The sequence below is a fragment of the Silurus aristotelis genome (assembly GCF_946808225.1).
Source record: "Silurus aristotelis genome assembly, chromosome: 2".
NCBI classification, from domain to species: domain Eukaryota; kingdom Metazoa; phylum Chordata; class Actinopteri; order Siluriformes; family Siluridae; genus Silurus; species Silurus aristotelis.
The window spans coordinates 5,422,069-5,442,544 of NC_139575.1; the positions used below are offsets into that span (position 1 = coordinate 5,422,069).

At 36.2% G+C, this 20,476-nt stretch overlaps 1 protein-coding gene and 2 long non-coding RNA genes across 10 annotated transcripts in view; 2 read left to right on the top strand and 1 right to left on the bottom strand.

Annotated features, from left to right (window-relative positions):
* Positions 1–20,476, bottom strand: part of LOC310737846 (polymeric immunoglobulin receptor-like) — a 253,742-nt gene that overhangs the window by 120,060 nt on the left and 113,206 nt on the right. The gene's annotated exons all lie outside the window — the stretch shown is intronic.
* Positions 1,412–2,877, top strand: LOC310739302. Its single transcript, XR_014537342.1, has 3 exons — positions 1,412–1,458; positions 1,560–1,655; positions 2,718–2,877. It is a non-coding gene; the product is annotated as an uncharacterized lncRNA (long non-coding RNA).
* On the top strand, positions 18,462–19,961 carry LOC310739281. Of its 2 annotated transcripts, XR_014537327.1 has the most exons (4): positions 18,462–18,519; positions 18,623–18,718; positions 19,781–19,836; positions 19,934–19,961. It is a non-coding gene; the product is annotated as an uncharacterized lncRNA (long non-coding RNA). The 2 variants fall into 2 exon arrangements; XR_014537328.1 differs by having other exon boundaries at positions 19,781–19,944.

Below are 20,476 nucleotides of genomic sequence, written 5' to 3' on the forward strand. Positions count from 1 at the left end.
TAAATGCTACAGTCATATTCAGATCCTTAAATGCATTTTTTCCTTTTCATTTTTGGGTTAATCAGACTTTAAAATATTATAACTTAAGTTATGTAAGATAATTATTCATCCATCCACCATCCACCCACCCACCCGGCCACACACCTATACATATTTCCAAACATATATCCAACATCAGTAAGCACTTTATCAGAAACAGTAGAAAATATTGAAATGAACTGTTGTTTTTCAAGGCCACCACACACATAAATTGATCTGATTGGTTGTGATTTGCAGATCTGTCCTATGAGAAGTCAATCAATAAGACTGTCCAAGTAGGAGAAGATTTAAACATCAGCTGTAAATACCCAGAATCCCTCAGGAATTATCCCAAGTTTCTCTGCAGGAGGCATGCAGCTGCTGTATGTCCTTATAAAATATCTGTTACAGAAAGTAGAAAAGATGTAAATGTGGGGAAATTCTCCCTGTATGATGACAGAACAGAACAAATCTTCACTGTGAGTATTAGAAATGTAGCTAAAACAGTCTCTGGTGAATTCTGGTGTGGAGCTGAAGCAGCCTGGACATCTGATCTTGAATACAAGGTTCATTTCACACAGATCAACCTGATAGTTACTGGTGAGTTTGTAGAGACGTGGAGACACACTGCATTAACTATTGTGACATTACAGAGTCTTTGTGTGAAGCATCGAGTCAGTGCACATCATAACCAACACTAGCCTGTGATATTATTGGTGATTAGTTAACAAAACAATAATGGTAGAATAAAAAGAGCCGATCTTTTTAGAAGAAAGTTTTTACCACATGGAACTGAATTAATGTAGCTGCTATTATCTGTTAACATTTAGAATTTTCTCCTTTTAGACTGAATGATGTGATGAGCAGATTTTATTAGCCTCATAATCTGTTATCTGGTCTTCCTCTGCTCGTGTGTATTTCACTTCACTTCCTGTGATTATCAGATGTATAAACAGCAGTCTGTACTTCTGACACAACAATAATGTAAACTGTATTGTGTTGCTTTTGTACTGATATCAGTCATATACCAGATTCACTCACTTCATGTTGTTTATTTTCAAATTAAACTTTTTACTGCTTTAGATTCAAGTGTACCAGTGCCAAAACTGATGCCAACTAAACCTTCATCACCACTACCATTATCATCATCCTCATCATCACCACTATCCCTATCAGCATCTTCCTTCTCCTCCTTCCCATTATCATTACCATCACCATCATCATTACCATCACCATCATCATCATTACCACCACCATTATCATCACCATCATCATCATCGCCACTATCCCTATCAACATCTTCCTTCTCCTCCTTCCCATCATCATTACCACCACCATCACCATCATCATTGCCACTATTCCTATCAGCATATTTCCTCTCCTCCTCCTCCTCCTCCTCCTCCTCCTCATCATCATCATCATCATCATCTAAACCAGCAGGTGAGTCTCCTCATGTGCACATCAGACCCATAACTTTAATGAATCTGATCCCTTAAGAATGATCAGCATGTAGGGTAAAGTTTCTCTTCCATGATTTCCAGCTTCCACTGTGATCACGGTGTCTGTAATTCTGCTGCTGCTTCTGATTGGAATCATATTCCTCACTTTCACTGTTCAAAAGAGACGCAGGATGGACGGTACATAAACTCAAACACATGATAAAATGCTTAATATAAACATGTATCTTGTAATGCAGATGTAAATGCAAGTAAAACAGTATTTATTAAATCCAGACAGAGAAATCGAAATAATAAATCAAATTTATTGTCCACACATATCCAGTTCATGCAAGATAGTTAAGTACAGTGGTACCTCGACATACAAGTTTAATTCGTTCCGCACCTTGCTCGTATGTCAAATTGCTCGTATTTCAACGCAAATTTCCCCATTGAAATTAATTGAAATGCCATTAATCCGTTCTATCCCCCAAAATGCCACCCCAGTTGTTTTTGTTACGTGTTTTTGAATAAGTAAATTTATTTATAAATACTGTTTTTCTCACAGCTAAGTTCAATTTCTCTTAACACACCCAGGCCTGATTACTGCCACACCTGTTCACAATCAAGAAATCTCTTAAATAGGAGCTGCCTGACAAAGTGAAGTAGATCAAAAGATCCTCAAAAGCTAGACATCATGCCGAGAGCCAAAGAAATTCAGAAACAAATGAGAAAGAAAATAATTGAGATCTATCAGTCTGGAAAAGGTTATAAAACATTTTTTAAAGCTTTGGGATTAATTGTAAAGCTTTGTTACATCTAATGACTAGGAGATTATTTTATAACCTTCTCTTGATCATTAGCTTGTACATTAAGCAGTTGGATGAAACAAACAAAGAAAAGAATTTCTACAGAAACATCTGATCCTTATTTGGGTTATTCAGATTCACTTGATTAATAACAGGTTTATGAAATTACATTTCTACATGAGTTTGAATGTAAAGAGATCATTTAAAGCAGCAACATTCCACATTATAAACTATAATATGAACTTTTGTAACACTGATATTGTCATTTTTATCTAAAAAATGCTTTTTATTTCTTGCCATGCTGTTTCATGCAATTTTCACAAGGGTGTACAGATTTTTTTATATATTTATTGTAGATGAATAAATGCAGAATGTCTAGAGATTATGACATCACAAACTGAAAATAGCAGCGTTAATACATACTGATTCGGTGACTATGTTTTTTTTCCCCCAGCAGGTACAGATTCTGTTGTCCAATATTCTGTCCAAAAGTCAGGAAGTGACCAAGCGGTAATTCACTTTATATATTTATGAGTCTGTTCAGTTACAAACCTTATTTCCATTTAAGAAAAGAACAAATAAATGTGTGTTTCTGTTGATCTCTCAGGTTCCTCTTGCTGTCTCTGATTGTGAGGAGATTAACAACACCAAACAATTTTCTACCTCAGAACCTAGAACCTTCACAGTTTACTTAACTGCTTAACTACCAACAATTTCCTCTAAGCCATGTCAAAATGTTTATGCAGAGATTGCAGGTCCCACAATCTCATGTGATTGTGCAATTTATTCTTCTGCTTAACTACCCACAATCCCCTCTGATCAGGAAATCTACTTGACAGCTCAGTTACCCACAATCCTCTCTGCTGAGAAATCTGTTAAAGGTTTGACTCAAGCAACAGTGAGTTCTCACTCCAATACCACCAGCTCTAATAATGCAGTTCCACAGATTAAGGAAGACGACTTTTCTGTCTACGCTTCAGTCAGTCACGTGACTTCATCTGTTTAGTTCTACATCATTAGGGCTTCAGTCATGTGGCAGTGGAACTTTACTATTTAATTTAGATTTCCTTTTTTCTTTCTTTTTCCTCCTCTGTCCCTCCTTCAAAACATCATGGTCACATGATGTGAAAATGATGACAGAACAGAACAAATCTTCACTGTGAGTATCAGAAATGTATATAATGTGAAGTGGTTGTTGTGGAAATGTTTTTTTTTTTTTTTTATCAAATAAATAATGTCATGGAAAATGTTTTTCAAGCATGAGATAAGATGTTTAATGAGATGTTGTTTTCTATGTGCTTAAATTTGTGGGATTTTACATTTTTGTATCTGAAACATGAACTTGTTGTAAATGACACTTTAAAGAGTTTTAAAATGTCTTTTTCTTTTATGTATTTATATCTGATATTATCAAAACATTTTTGACATTATAATTTTGACTTGCACTGCAAGAGTCTGCCTGTGAATTGAGATCGATGTTACGGTGAAAGAAGCTGAACTTGAAACTTCAGCATGTGTGTGTACAGTATATGTAGAGGTGGTGTTCCCAGAACAGTAACAGGAATTGCTATACGTCTTGTATTTAAGAGGTCGGTAGAGCAGTACACACTTGTATAGAGTAATAAATATCCTCAGAGAAATGTTAATCCTGGAGTCCTGAAAAATAACTCACATGCAGAATGCTGATATTAAACACTCCTACACCTTCATATAATTATTTACACAAAACACAGAACATTTGCTTATTTTGTGTCAGAAGCATGAAACGGTTTGTATTATGCTTATGTAGTTCACACACACACACTTGATGAACAGCTCTTTTTCACACAGCCAGAAGGGGAAATGGGTGATGCAGCATCACTTTCTGGTTAACACTCAGTTAAAGATGCAGGACAGAGACAGTAACAGTGTGTAGCAGGACAGGAGATTTAATATCGTTCTGAAGTGGATTTGGTGTGTAGATCTGTGACTGTGACCTCAGGATGAAGATCCTCCTCATCATCTTCACCATCTGCGTGATCTCAGGTAAAGAAATACACTTTATAATAATTCTTACTTTCAGCAGCAGTGTTACATGAAGGAAGGTTTTTGTTTAAATGAATATTTGGTGTTTTGTTCTAATCTTAAGACAGAGGCTAAAAATGAGTGGGTAACTTCAGGAAGATTTTCACTGTTTGACACCAAATCAGCAAAGCTCAGGGTGATAATCAGAGAGCTCACTGTAGAGGACGCTGGGATGTATCAGTGTGGATTTGGGAATGTTAACGGGAAAGATATTTTGACAAGGTGAGGAAGGTGCAGGAAGGTGAGTCTCCCACCACTGCCCACTGTTTATCTCCACAAAGCTCTAGTGTCATTATCAGACACACAAAATGGCTGAGAATCCAATCAATGCATTTAAAAATATCAAATAAAATCCAAAACAATCGTTCTTTATTCATTCACTTATCTTTACAAGTTTCATTTTAAGAAATGCTCAACTGCTCACCTCATCTTTACGCCTAACCTGCATGTTCAAAACTAACTAGTTTAAAGTTATGAATCTTTTTGTCATGTTTAAAGTCATGATCTTGAAAAAAAATTACATTTAAGTATCTACTTCTGCATTTAATTGTTTGAACATGATTTGAACTTGCTTATAACAGGAAGCTTGGGCTCTAGAGAAGTCAATGCATATACAGGAGGAGGAGTCAATATCAAGTGCAGATATGAGGATAAATATAAGGACAAACAAAAATCTATCTGTAGGATCGGAACACAACAGTGGTGTTTTACTCAAACAACAAAAAATCTGTACAGTGAATGGACACATAATGGCAGATTCTCAGTTTATGACAACAGAAATGCAGGATTCTTTAATGTATTTATCAGAGAACTGATTATGGAGGACACTGGAACAAACTTTTTCACTGTTGCTGTGTCTCATGAAATTAAGACCTACACTGTAGTAAATCTAACAGTAACAGAAGGTGAGTATCTATTATTGTGTTTCATTAGAAGAAAATGTGATCATATTTATATGAAAATTTACTGTATCACATTAAATATCATTAAATGTCAAAATGAAAAGTAAAGCTAAATAACCAGCTGTCACTTTAGGATTCATTTTGCTAATGAATTTATGATTTGGTGGAAGAAAATATTTAATCTCTCCTAGAATATGCCATAATTTATAATTTCCCTCTAATTACTTCAATGACTGGAGATGATGAGATAAAATTACTATATACATGCATGTGTGGTTGTATATGAAAACCTGATTTCACATTCCACAATTCTTTTGTGGCTGAAAGAATATTGAAGAATAAACATTTAGTTTTATTGAAACAAATATGCTTAATAAATTTGTAAACAGATTGTGATCTAAATGCTACAGTCATATTCAGATCCTTAAATGCATTTGTTTCCTTTACATTTTTGAGTTAACCAGACTTTATAATAATATAACTTTAGTTATGTAAGAGAATTATTCACCCATCCATCCATCCATCCATCCATCCATCCATCCACTGAAATGTACTATTTTTTTTCCAAGGCCACCACACAAATTAATTAATCTGATGGTTGTGATTTGCAGATCTGTCCTATGAGAAGTTCATCAATAAGACTGTCCAAGTAGGAAGAGATTTAAACATCAACTGCAAATACCCAGAATCCTTCAGGAATTATCCCAGGAATTATTAAGTTTCTCTGCCTTAGGCATGCAGCTGCTGTATGTCCTTATAAAATGTCTGTTACAGAAAGTAGAAAAGATGTAAATGTGGGGAAATTCTCCCTGTATGATGACAGAACAGAACAAATCTTCACTGTGAGTATTAGAAATGTAGCTAAAACAGTCTCTGGTGAATTCTGGTGTGGAGCTGAAGCAGCCTGGACATCTGATCATGGATACAAGGTTTATTTCACACAGATCAACCTGATAGTTACTGGTGAGTTTGTAGAGACACACTGCATTAACTATTGTGACATTACAGAGACTTTGTGTGATGCATAGAGTCAGTGCACATCATAACCAACACTAGCCTGTGATCTAATTGGGATTAGTGAACAGAACAATAATGGTAGTTTAAATAGAGCAGATCTTTTTAGAAGGAAGTTTGTGACCACATGGAACTGAATTAATGTAGCTGCTATTATCTGTTAACATTTAGAATTTTCTTCTTTTAGACTGAATGATGTGATGAGCAGATTTTATTAGCCTCATAATCTGTTATCTGGTCTTCCTCTGCTCGTGTGTATTTCACTTCACTTCCTGTGATTATCAGATGTATAAACAGCAGTCTGTACTTCTGACACAACAATAATGTAAACTGTATTGTGTTGCTTTTGTACTGATATCAATCACATACCAGATTCACTCACTTCATGTTGTTTATTTTTAAACTAAACTTTTTACTGCTTCAGATTCAAGTGTACCAGTGTCAAAACTGAAGCCAACTAAACCTTCATCACCACAACCATTATCATCATCCTCATCATCATCCCCAAAATCCCAATCAACATCTCATCTCATCACCATCACCACATGTAAACCAGCAGGTGAGTCTCCTCATGTGCACATCATCCCATAACTTTAATGAATCTGATCCCTTAAGAATGATCAGCATGTAGGTTAAAGTTTCTCTTCCATGATTTCCAGCTTCCACTGTGATCACGGTGTCTGTAATTCTGCTGCTGCTTCTGATTGGAATCATATTCCTCACTTTCACTGTTCAAAAGAGATGCAGGATGCACGGTACATAAACTCAAACACATGATAAAATGCTTAATATAAACATCTATCATGTAATGCAGATGTAAATGCAACTAAAACAGCATTTATTAAATCCAGACAGAGAAATCTAATTTGTGTCCATGACCAAGAATCAGTGGATTAAATTTCGTGACTATAATCACAAAATGCCATGAGACTGGGCTCCTCTCTACAGCGCTGTTCAAATCATTCTATGCGTTTTTGGCAGCATTTAGATCCAGACTCTGACTGAAACATTCCTTTGTTCATACTGAATGTAAATTGGTGTGAAAGTGTCCTGATTTTATTCTTTTTTTTTTTTTTTTACATGTTTGTCAAACTTTAATGCTTCAAATCATCAAACTAATTTAAATATTAGTAAAAGATAACACAAAAACATTCAGTTTTTAAATGAAGGTTTTTATTATTGAGGGAAAACAAAATCCAAAACTACATGGCCCCATGTGAAAAAGTGTTTGCCCCCCTGTTAAAACTGTTTTTTCACACCTGAGTTGAATTTCTCTCGCCACACCCTGACCTGATTACTGCCACACCTGTTCACAATCAGGAAATCTCTTAAATAGGACCTGCCTGACAAAGTGAAGTAGACCAAAAGATCCTCAAAAGCTAGACATCATGCTGAGATCCAAAGAAATTCAGAAACAAATGAGCAAGAAAATAATTGAGATCCATCAGTCTGGAAAAGGTTATAAAGCCATTTTTAAAGCTTTGGGACTCCCGTGAACCACAGTGAGAGCCATTATTCACAAATGGCAAAAACATGGAACAGTGGAGAACTTTCCCAGGAGTGGCCGGCTGACCAAAATTACCCCAAGAGCACAGCGACGACTCATGCAAGAGGTCACAAAAGACCCCCCAACAACATCCACAGAACTGCACAGACGAGACAAAAAATGCGCATATGGAAGGTGTGTCCCATTACGTCCGTCATAAAAGTAACACCGCATTTCATAAAAAGAACATCATACCAACAGTAAAATATGGTGGTGGTAGTGTGATGGTCTGGGGCTGTTTTGCTGCTTCAGGATCTGGAAGACTTGCTGAAGGAGACTGTCCAGCCATCTGTTCGTGACCTCAAGCAGAAGCGAACTTGACCTGAATCCTACTGAGATGCTGTGGCATGACCATAAAAAGGCAGTTCATGTTTGAAAACCCTCCAATGTGGGTGAATTACAACAATTCTGCATAGACGAGTGACCAAAATTCCTCCACAGCGCTGAAACAGACACATTGCAAGTTATCGCAAATGCATGATTGCACTTGTTGCTGCTAAGTGTGGCCCATCCAGTTATTAGATTTAGGGGCAAACATTTTTTCACACAGGGCCATGTAGGTTTGGATTCGGTTTTCCCCTCAATAATAAAACCTTCATTTAAAATCTGCATGTTGTGTTCACTTGTTTTTTTTTTTACTAATATTTAAATTAGTTTGATGATCTGAAACATTAAAGTGTGACAAACATGCAAAAAAATAAGAAACCAGGAAGGGGCAAACACTTTTTCACACCACTGTATTTGTGCCTTGGGATGTTATTATGCTTCATGATTAATTTTATACTTAGACCTTCAGCCTCAGCTGAAGCTTTTTTTAAATGACTCCCAAAGTTCTACTGTGGTCTAATCAGACCTTAACACATTATAGCATTGTGTTATACATTATTTTGGGATCATTCAGGTGACCTCTAATTTATTCTATCAAAAAAAAGGGGCTTTGATTTATCATTAGCCCCCAAAGCCTTGATATGTTGAAGAATATGAGAGATTGACCAGTATTTTCCAGATATCCCTGCAGATCTTTCAATGTTGCTACAGTAGATGTCTGTAGGTGATGACCCATTTTTTTATGTTGGCCTTTATGGTGTTCCCCTTTTACATCTAATGACTAGGAGATTATTTTATAACCTTCTCTTGATCATTATCTTGTACATTAAGCAGTTGGATGAAACAAACAAAGGAAAGAATTCCTACAGAAACATCTGATCCTTATTTGGGGTTAATTATATTTACTTGATTAATGACAGGTTTATGAAATTACATTTCTACATGAGTTTGAATGTAAAGAGATTATTTAAAGCCAACTAAACCTTCATCACCACAACCATTATCATCCTCATCATCATCGCCAAAATCCCAATCAACATCAACAAGCAGCCAGATTCCACATTATAAACTATCATATTAACTTTTGTTAATATTTTGTATAATATATGTTAAGACTTTTTGTCATTTTTATAAAAAAAATGCTTTTTATTTCTTTGCTATGCCATTTCATGCAATTTTCACAAGGGTGTGCAGATTTTTCATATATATATTGTAGATGAATAAATGCAGAATGTCTGAAGATTATGACATCACAAAATGAAAATAGCAGCGTTAATACATACTGATTCGGTGACTGGTTTTTTTCCCCCAGCAGGTACAGATTCTGTTGTGCAGTATTCTATCCAAACTCAGGAAGTGACCAAGCGGTAATTCACTTTATATATTTTATTTAGTTACAAACCTTATAGTAGATTAAGTTAAGGACAAATATATGTTTCTGTTGATCTCTCAGGTTCCTCTTGCTGTCTGATTCTGAGGAGATTAGACACCAAACAATTTTTTTGCCTCAGAAGCTGAAACTTCCACAGTTTACTCAACTGCTTAACTACCCACAATCCCCTCTGAGCCTTCTCAAACTGTTTATGCAGAGATAGTTTCCTACAATCTCCTGTGATTCTGCTATTTATTCTACTGCTCAACTACCCACAATCCACTCTGATCAGGAAATCTACTTGACAGCTCAGTTACCTACAAGCCTCTCTGCTGAGAAATCTGTTAAAGGTTTGACTCACGCTACAGTGAGTTCTCACTCCAATACCACCAGCTTTAATGATGCAGTTCCACAGATTGACTGAAGTGTAGACAGAAAAGTCGTCTTCCTTAGTCACGTGACTTCATCTGTTTAATTCTGCATTATTAGGGCTTCAGTCATGTGGCAGTGGAACGTTACTATTTAATTCAGATTTCCTTTCTCTTTCTTCTACCTCTTTTTCCTCCTCTGTCCCTCCCTCAATACAATGATATGATCATTATGACAGAACAGAACAAATCTTCACTGTGAGTATTAGAAATGTAACTGTAACAGTCTCTGGTGAATTCTGGTGTGGAGCAGAAGCAGCCTGGATATCTGATCATGAATACAGGGTTTATTTCACACAGATCAACGTAACACTTACTGCTGAGTTTGTAGAGACATGGAGACACACTGAATTAACACATTGTGTGAAGCATAGAGGCAGCACACATCCTAACAACCGCCTGTGATATTATTGGTAATTAGTAAATAGAACAATAATGGCAGTACAAATAGAGCAGTTATTTTTAGAACAAAGTTTATTACCACATGGAACTGAAGTGACGAGGCTGCTATTTTAATCTTCTGAATTCTGTGTTTCAAAATAAACTAATTTAAACCTTCACAATTATGCTGAAATTTTTGTATTATGCTCACAGTCTCTCACAGTTGTTTCTCCTTTTTTGTTGTTGTACACGTATATTTTTGCTTCACTTTTAATTCTTGTGATTAAACCTGTACTGCTGTAGTACCTGTAAATATCAGTGGTGTATCATTAATATGTTGAACACCAATGAATTAAAGCTTTGTTAATGGATACGATTTATTTCCATTTATTTGGTGTCATGAGTTCAGCTGTGAATCTGATTGGTACTTCAACACTGTAGAATTAACCTTGTTAAAGCTCCAGTGAATGTAAATTAAGAGATCATTTGTATAACTTGAGTCTTTGTTGGTGTTAAAGTTCTGCTTGATGTTTTATTTTATTAGAATAAGAGTTTATTGTTGTAAAATAAATGTTTTTAAGGGTTTCCCGTGTTGTTGTTGTTCAGTACATTATTGTTGAATTTGTTCTATCTACTATCCAGCATTGGTTATCCCTAATCTAAAAATTCTGTGGATCATCATCAAGCCTGTGTTTGTGCTGTAAGTGTGAGTTTGACAATAAAACAGCAAATGCTTTGTTTTACCAGATTCTTTCTGATTCAACTTTTTTTTCTTGCTGACACTACAATATGAAGTTATGAAGGGGAGGAATGTAAATCTGCAAGCAGGCAGAAAAATCTTAACGTTTGCAGATTTACTTTTAAGGTTTTGGACACTAATGAGAGAATCCTGCACTTCTGTTGACAGGAACTGCTTACTTGACCTGTGATTACTTGGTATTTTGACTGCTAATGCCACTAGAACGATGTAGAAATAAACAGAAGGCAGTGGTGGGAGACTCGCCTTCCTTTACTTTCAGTTCCACCAGTGTTAAAATGTCTTTACAATCTTTATCTACTCCACAGTAGTATGTCAGTGTCTTCTTCAGTGAGCTCCTTGATCATCACCATGAACTCTGCTGATTTAGTGTCATCTAACAGTGAGAATCTTCCTGAAGTTACTGACTTTCACAGCCCACACTGCGACGCAAAATACGCCGCTTTCAAATGTATCCACTTTGGATAGCATTTTCAAAAAGATACGTTTTTGTTGAGCGACAAAGCTGTCTCCGTGAGGACGGAAGGCCAAAACAGAGAAAAATATGCATTTTCAAATAAATACTGTGGCAGCGGGGGCGGGGCCGAGTGCCGGGTTGTGAATGGAGGGCAGGGCCGGGAGAAGATAGGCAGGAAATTGCCTCACCTGAAGCCTATCTAACCTCATGTGTTTTCTGTTGCAGTGATCAAAGGAGGCATTTAAGAAGGAGGGAGTGTGTGTGTGTGAATGTTTTTGCGTACGGGTGCCAGAGACCTGCGGCGTGAGCACAGTGCAGACAAACCCTCTGTAAAATCTAAATAAAGATGGCTGAATAGCCTTTACACCTGACCTGTTGTGGCGTTCCTCCTTCCCCACTGACACGCTCTCCCACAAATACATATTAGTGTGGACATGGCCACAGACAATAAACCAAGCGCAGGTTTCAAATAATCAGACAAGTTTTCAAAAATCACCAACAGTGTTGGGCAACGTTACTTTTAAAAGTAATGCATTACAATATTGAGTTACTCCCCAAAAAAAGTAACTAATTACGTAATGCGTTATATTACTTTTGCGTTACTTTTGCGTTACTTGTTACTTGTATGTCTTTCACGCCTTACAGGTGTAATATAGATAATTTAAATAAGTTTTAAAGAAATAAGTTATATTAGGGCAAAAGACATGTCTTAATGATTTAAAATGTTTAATAACTTCTTAGGGAACAATAAGATGATCGACTAACTTTTGACCACAAGGCTGAACACTTTCCAGTCGCACTTCTGTACACTGCTTTTCAATCTGCCTTAGCCGTCAGGAATGTAACTATCGTTAGTGTATATAAGGTTTAGATTCATTCTGAACGCTTTTACAAAGTTCGCGCTTTTATCAGTGACCGTGGCAGTTTATCTTCCCACAAAGAGCAAACGAGCTGTGAGTTTGCTCTCTATCTCCGCTGTGATGGCATCGTACATGTCTCCCACAGAAAACTTTTATTCTGAGCAGTCTATAGAGCTGCAGTGGTATTTTATTTGAAGTGGTATTTTTTGCAGTTGACACGAGCTTTTCACCAACACATAATCTACACTTAACCATTATTCCCTTCTCCTTTTCCTCGACTATTTCAAAATAATAAGAATACTTCCATCACAGTAATGTAATCACTAGTTTGCCATCTCCGCTTCTGACCAGCTTCTGTTTCCCCAACACTGATCACCAACACCTCCCTTATCCATTTCCAAACCTTCAGGGAGTATAGAGTAGTATTACAAGTATAATATATAGTTATATTTAGTATATAGTATTATATAGTATACAGTATTCTATCACTAGGGAACATGGCCTCAGGAAGTGGGGGTGCTAATAGGTGCAAATAGGTGCACCCCCTATTGGCGAGAGAGAGATTTTTTTTTAAATGTAGTCCTATTAAAAATATTTTGCACAATTTATAAATTCCTTATGAATATTTTAGGAAACGATTTTGACACACGTAGGCTATTAAGTGTATTTTGGATTTTTATTTATTTATTTTGAGGCCTAATCAACACAGTTTCGGAAGTTACGTTAGTAACTAGGCTAGTGGTAACGTTAGCTGAGTAAAGAGGTTTCCCGCTCGTTCCATGCAGCGTATGATACATACATCTATGGCAGCAGCAGACTAGTAAATTTACATAGGAAATATGGCACAAAAACGGATTTTGGATTTTTTTGGAAAACCACTAGTGAAGAACTTTAGAACCGCAACCATGACAACGGAGTCTGTCCACCCGCCTCTGCCTGCAGTTGCACCGGCAGGCCCAGCCCCAGCACCCGCAACCCAACCTAGCGTGATTGGATTAGACGAGCCCTTCCAGCCAACATCCAGTTTCAAATTTCCTGCACGGCGTTGTGGTAATGAAACGTTCTCACGTTCTGTTGCACTGGCTTGGTTTGCTAGATGGCAGTGGCTGCATTATGTGGAAGAGACTGATCAGATTTTGTGTTTTGTTTGCCTGAAAGCAGTCGGTAAAAACCTCATACCTAGAGACAACAGACTACACTTTGTGCTTGTTATTAATTAGACATATGATAATTGGTAAGGCGCGTCAAGTTCATTTGTAAAGCGCGTTTCACACGCGCGGGTGATTTTAGTTTGGCTTTCTCTGGCAGCGCGCAAACATAGCCTAAATGCCTTTCCCTTGTGGAAGATAAAATTAGCTCTTCATACCTTTTACAACAACATGAAGATATCAGAAAAAGAGATTGGTGGTCTCTTTCCTGCTCGTGTTCCACATCCCTCTCAAAGCGCAGAGCGGGAGGCTATAACGCGTCTTTGTGTGGAAATATAAAACTGTTTTTTTTTTTTTTTTAAATGGATTCAACTTTATTATATTATGTAAGTTACCAGTATTTACTGATAATTATTTCAATGCTTTACAGGCTTTAGTGTGTTGTTTCTTTTTTTTAATTTTTTTTATTTATTTCAAAACAACCCCCCAACCACCGCAACACCGCCGGTATTTGGTCCATTACCACCGCAGTGGTAAAAAAACTGCCATCGTCACAGCCCTATGTATTTATTTTAAAAATGTATTCCAAATAGGCTCATAGGTTTTTTGTGCAAAAAAATAAATAAAAAAAATTCACAGCACCCCCTGTTCAAAATTACTTCCAGTAATGCCCTGCTAGGGAACAAAATATACAAAAGATAATAAACAGCATGAACAACCCCATAATGAATATATCTGTGCAGTAAAATACAGACTGAATACTGCAGAATTATATTTTAAACATAGTGTTCAAAAGATATTTCTGGCTTTTACTTTATTTAATTTTATTTAATTCTAAAATGACATCACTGAAGAGTTTTTCCTCCCACACGTGCATTTCTTGTTTTCCTCCTGTGTTTCTCACATTATCCTCTAGATGGCAGAAGAAGCAACGAACCAATTTAAATTAAACTATTGTTTAGAGCTCCAAGGTGATTCCACAGTTGTGGTGATATTTACACCTTTTAACATTTTCAAAAGTGTCACAATTCAAAGAGACACTTTTATATAATAATTTTCGTCAATAGACATTTAAGGCAACATTTATACCATGTTTGCTTGTTTAACATAAGGGAGCAAAAAAAAAATAAATAAAAATAGACATCTATATATTAAAAGCAAGGGGATATGGTGATCTCCAAGAAATTGAGATGATGCCACTCTTGTTTAAATATACTGGTATCCTTGTAAACTGATTGTTCTGAACCTAAACATGTATATTTTCATAGCCTAATGGAAGACTCATGGAAGGAATGTTGATGAGATGCATGAGAGGAGATCTTAAATGTGTGTGTTTATATAAGAAAACAAATATACAGTAACATGGAATCGTCCTTCGAGAGTCTGTGAGCTTACAGAAATGTTGCTGTAAAAAAGATGGACTCAAAACTTCAACATTTGTAAATATGTTGAATTTTTATTCCCAATCCAGCAATGGGAACTGCTATAGGTTTTGTGCTCTAGGGGGCAGTAGAAGTAGAATGTTACATTTAAAATGTAATATTATATTTATTATTATAAATATCTTCAGTAAAATGTATCCTGGAGCACTGAGAGGAAAAATAACTCAAATGGAGAAAGATGTTCACATGCAGAATGCTGATATTAAACACTCATACACCTTCATATGATCGTTTACATACTGGACCTGACCAGAGGCTCATAGTTCACACATTTAACACAGACACTTCCTGAAGAGCTCTTTGTCACACGTCTAAAGGGGGAAGTGGGTGTAGCATCACTTTTTGTTTGACACAGATGAAGACGCAGCATATTTAGGTTCAGAGACAGTAACAGTGTGTAGCAGAACAGGAACTTTAGTATCGTTCTGAAGTGGATTTGGTGTTGAAATCTGTGAGTGTGACCTAAGGATGAAGATCCTCCTCCTCATCTTCACCTTCTGCCTGATCTCAGGTAAAGAAATACACTTTATAATAATCCTCACTATCAGCAGCAGTGTTACATTAGGAAAGGTTTTGCTCAGATGGATTTTTGTTGTTTTGTTAGATGGAGGAGCCTCTAAGGAAGTAACAGGATATTTAGGAGGAAGAGTCTTAATCAAGTGCAAGTATAAAACAGAATCTACACAAAACCTAAAATATTTCTGTAAGGATTCATCGTCAGGCTGTTCTGATCTAATAAAGACAGGAGATAAAAACATGTGGGTAACTTCAGGAAGATTCTCACTGTTTGATGACACCAAATCAGCAGAGTTCAGGGTGATGATCAGAGAGCTCACTGGAGAGGACACTGGGAAATACCACTGTGGAATTGGGAAAGCTTATGGGGGAGACACTTCCACACCAGTGTCACTGAAGGTGCAGGAAGGTGAGTCTTCCACCACTGTTTTCTGTTTATTTTCACAAAGTTCTAATGTCATTAGCAGACCCTCAAAATGGCTGAGAAACCAATAAGCGCATTTTTATTATAACTCCTGACTGTAAATAAAATATCCAATTAAATCCAAAACAATCTTTTCACTTGCCCATTGAACTCACCTGTTTCCTTTTTACTCTCAATTATTTTCATGACTTTATTCCTGATGGTTCATGCCTTATCTTTACAATGTTTCATTGAAGGAAAAGCTCAACATCTAAACTCACATTCACGCATAACCTACATGTTACAAACAAACTTAATTTAAAAGTTATGTATCTGTTTGTCATGTTTAAAGTCATGATAAAAAAAATATATATACCTTCACTTATTAAGCTTGTTGAACATATTTTAAACTATCAACAGGAAGCTCGGGGTCTAGAGAAGTGAGCGCATATACAGGAGGAAGAATCAACATCAAGTGCAGATATGAGGATAAATATAAAGACAAACCAAAATCTATCTGTAGGATCGGAACACAACAGTGGTGTTTTCCTTTAACAACAACAAAACTGATCAGTGAAATTACACATAATGGCAGATTCTCAATTTATGACAACAGAGGTGCAGGATTCTTCAATGTGTTTATTAGAGAACTGATTATGGAGGACACTGGAACATACTTGTTCACTGTTGCTGTGTCTGATGAAATTGAGTCCTCCACTGTAATAAATCTGACTGTAACAGAAGGTGAGTATCTATTTTATTATTATATTGCGTTTCATTAGGAAATAATGTGATCATATTTATATGTATATTTACTATAATACATTAATTATCATTATTTAAGTGTCAGAGTAAAAAATAAAGCTAAATTAAGAAAAATGTATTCAGCTGTGATTCTTTTTATTGTATTTTGCTAAAGAGTTTATATTGATTTGGTGGTAGAAAATATTTCATCTATCCTAAAAAATACCGTTTATAATTTCTCCCTAATTACTACATTGACTGGAGATGATGGAATACAATTACCATATACATGCACGTGTAGTGGTATATAAAAACCTGGTTCCACAGTCCACCAAATTGTTTTGTGGCTGATAGAATATTGAAGAACAAACATTTAGTAGTATTGAAACAAATATGCTTAATCAGTTTGTAAAGAGATTATAACTATCTAAATGCTACAGTCATATTCAGATCCTTAAATGCATTTTTTCCTTTTCATTTTTGGGTTAATCAGACTTTAAAATATTATAACTTTAGTTATGTAAGATAATTATTCATCCATCCACCATCCACCCACCCACCCGGCCACACACCTATACATATTTCCAAACATATATCCAACATCAGTAAGCACTTTATCAGAAACAGTAGAAAATATTGAAATGAACTGTTGTTTTTCAAGGCCACCACACACATAAATTGATCTGATTGGTTGTGATTTGCAGATCTGTCCTATGAGAAGTCAATCAATAAGACTGTCCAAGTAGGAGAAGATTTAAACATCAGCTGTAAATACCCAGAATCCCTCAGGAATTATCCCAAGTTTCTCTGCAGGAGGCATGCAGCTGCTGTATGTCCTTATAAAATATCTGTTACAGAAAGTAGAAAAGATGTAAATGTGGGGAAATTCTCCCTGTATGATGACAGAACAGAACAAATCTTCACTGTGAGTATTAGAAATGTAGCTAAAACAGACTCTGGTGAATTCTGGTGTGGAGCTGAAGCAGCCTGGACATCTGATCTTGAATACAAGGTTTATTTCACACAGATCAACCTGACAGTTACTGGTGAGTTTGTAGAGACGTGGAGACACACTGCATTAACTATTGTGACATTACAGAGTCTTTGTGTGAAGCATCGAGTCAGTGCACATCATAACCAACACTAGCCTGTGATATTATTGGTGATTAGTTAACAAAACAATAATGGTAGAATAAAAAGAGCAGATCTTTTTAGAAGGAAGTTTTTACCACATGGAACTGAATTAATGTAGCTGCTATTATCTGTTAACATTTAGAATTTTCTCCTTTTAGACTGAATGATGTGATGAGCAGATTTTATTAGCCTCATAATCTGTTATCTGGTCTTCCTCTGCTCATGTGTATTTCACTTCACTTCCTGTGATTATCAGATGTATAAACAGCAGTCTGTACTTCTGACACAACAATAATGTAAACTGTATTGTGTTGCTTTTGTACTGATATCAGTCATATACCAGATTCACTCACTTCATGTTGTTTATTTTCAAATTAAACTTTTTACTGCTTTAGATTCAAGTGCACCAGTGTCAAAACTGATGCCAACTAAACCTTCATCACCACTACCATTATCATCATCCTCATCATCACCACTATCCCTATCAGCATCTTCCTTCTCCTCCTTCCCATTATCATTACCATCACCATCATCATTACCATCACCATCATCATCATTACCACCACCATTATCATCACCATCATCATCATCGCCACTATCCCTATCAACATCTTCCTTCTCCTCCTTCCCATCATCATTACCACCACCATCACCATCATCATTGCCACTATTCCTATCAGCATATTTCCTCTCCTCCTCCTCCTCCTCCTCCTCCTCCTCCTCCTCATCATCATCATCATCATCATCATCTAAACCAGCAGGTGAGTCTCCTCATGTGCACGTCAGACCCATAACTTTAATGAATCTGATCCCTTAAGAATGTGATCAGCATGTAGGGTAAAGTTTCTCTTCCATGATTTCCAGCTTCCACTGTGATCACGGTGTCTGTAATTCTGCTGCTGCTTCTGATTGGAATCATATTCCTCACTTTCACTGTTCAAAAGAGACGCAGGATGGACGGTACATAAACTTAAACACATGATAAAATGCTTAATATAAACATGTATCTTGTAATGCAGATGTAAATGCAAGTAAAACAGTATTTATTAAATCCAGACAGAGAAATCGAAATAATAAATCTAATTTATTGTCCACACATATCCAGTTCATGCAAGATAGTTAAGTACAGTGGTACCTCGACATACGAGTTTAATTCGTTCCGCACCTTGCTCGTATGTCAAATTGCTCGTATTTCAACGCAAATTTCCCCATTGAAATTAATTGAAATGCCATTAATCCGTTCTATCCCCCAAAATGCCACCACAGTTGTTTTTGTTACGTGTTTTTGAATAAGTAAATTTATTTATAAATACTGTTTTTCTCACAGCTAAGTTCAATTTCTATTAACACACCCAGGCCTGATTACTGCCACACCTGTTCACAATCAAGAAATCTCTTAAATAGGAGCTGCCTGACAAAGTGAAGTAGATCAAAAGATCCTCAAAAGCTAGACATCATGCCGAGAGCCAAAGAAATTCAGAAACAAATGAGAAAGAAAATAATTGAGATCTATCAGTCTGGAAAAGGTTATAAAACATTTTTTAAAGCTTTGGGATTAATTGTAAAGCTTTGTTACATCTAATGACTAGGAGATTATTTTATAACCTTCTCTTGATCATTAGCTTGTACATTAAGCAGTTGGATGAAACAAACAAAGAAAAGAATTTCTACAGAAACATCTGATCCTTATTTGGGTTATTCAGATTCACTTGATTAATAACAGGTTTATGAAATTACATTTCTACATGAGTTTGAATGTAAAGAGATCATTTAAAGCAGCAACATTCCACATTATAAACTATAATATGAACTTTTGTAACACTGATATTGTCATTTTTATCTAAAAAATGCTTTTTATTTCTTGCCATGCTGTTTCATGCAATTTTCACAAGGGTGTACAGATTTTTTTATATATTTATTGTAGATGAATAAATGCAGAATGTCTAGAGATTATGACATCACAAACTGAAAATAGCAGCGTTAATACATACTGATTCGGTGACTATGTTTTTTTTCCCCCAGCAGGTACAGATTCTGTTGTCCAATATTCTGTCCAAAAGTCAGGAAGTGACCAAGCGGTAATTCACTTTATATATTTATGAGTCTGTTCAGTTACAAACCTTATTTCCATTTAAGAAAAGAACAAATAAATGTGTGTTTCTGTTGATCTCTCAGGTTCCTCTTGCTGTCTCTGATTGTGCGGAGATTAACAACACCAAACAATTTTCTACCTCAGAACCTAGAACCTTCACAGTTTACTTAACTGCTTAACTACCAACAATTTCCTCTAAGCCATGTCAAAATGTTTATGCAGAGATTGCAGGTCCCACAATCTCATGTGATTGTGCAATTTATTCTTCTGCTTAACTACCCACAATCCCCTCTGATCAGGAAATCTACTTGACAGCTCAGTTACCTACAAGCCTCTCTGCTGAGAAATCTGTTAAAGGTTTGACTCACGCTACAGTGAGTTCTCACTCCAATACCACCAGCTTTAATGATGCAGTTCCACAGATTGACTGAAGTGTAGACAGAAAAGTCGTCTTCCTTAGTCACGTGACTTCATCTGTTTAATTCTGCATTATTAGGGCTTCAGTCATGTGGCAGTGGAACGTTACTATTTAATTCAGATTTCCTTTCTCTTTCTTCTACCTCTTTTTCCTCCTCTGTCCCTCCCTCAATACAATGATATGATCATTATGACAGAACAGAACAAAT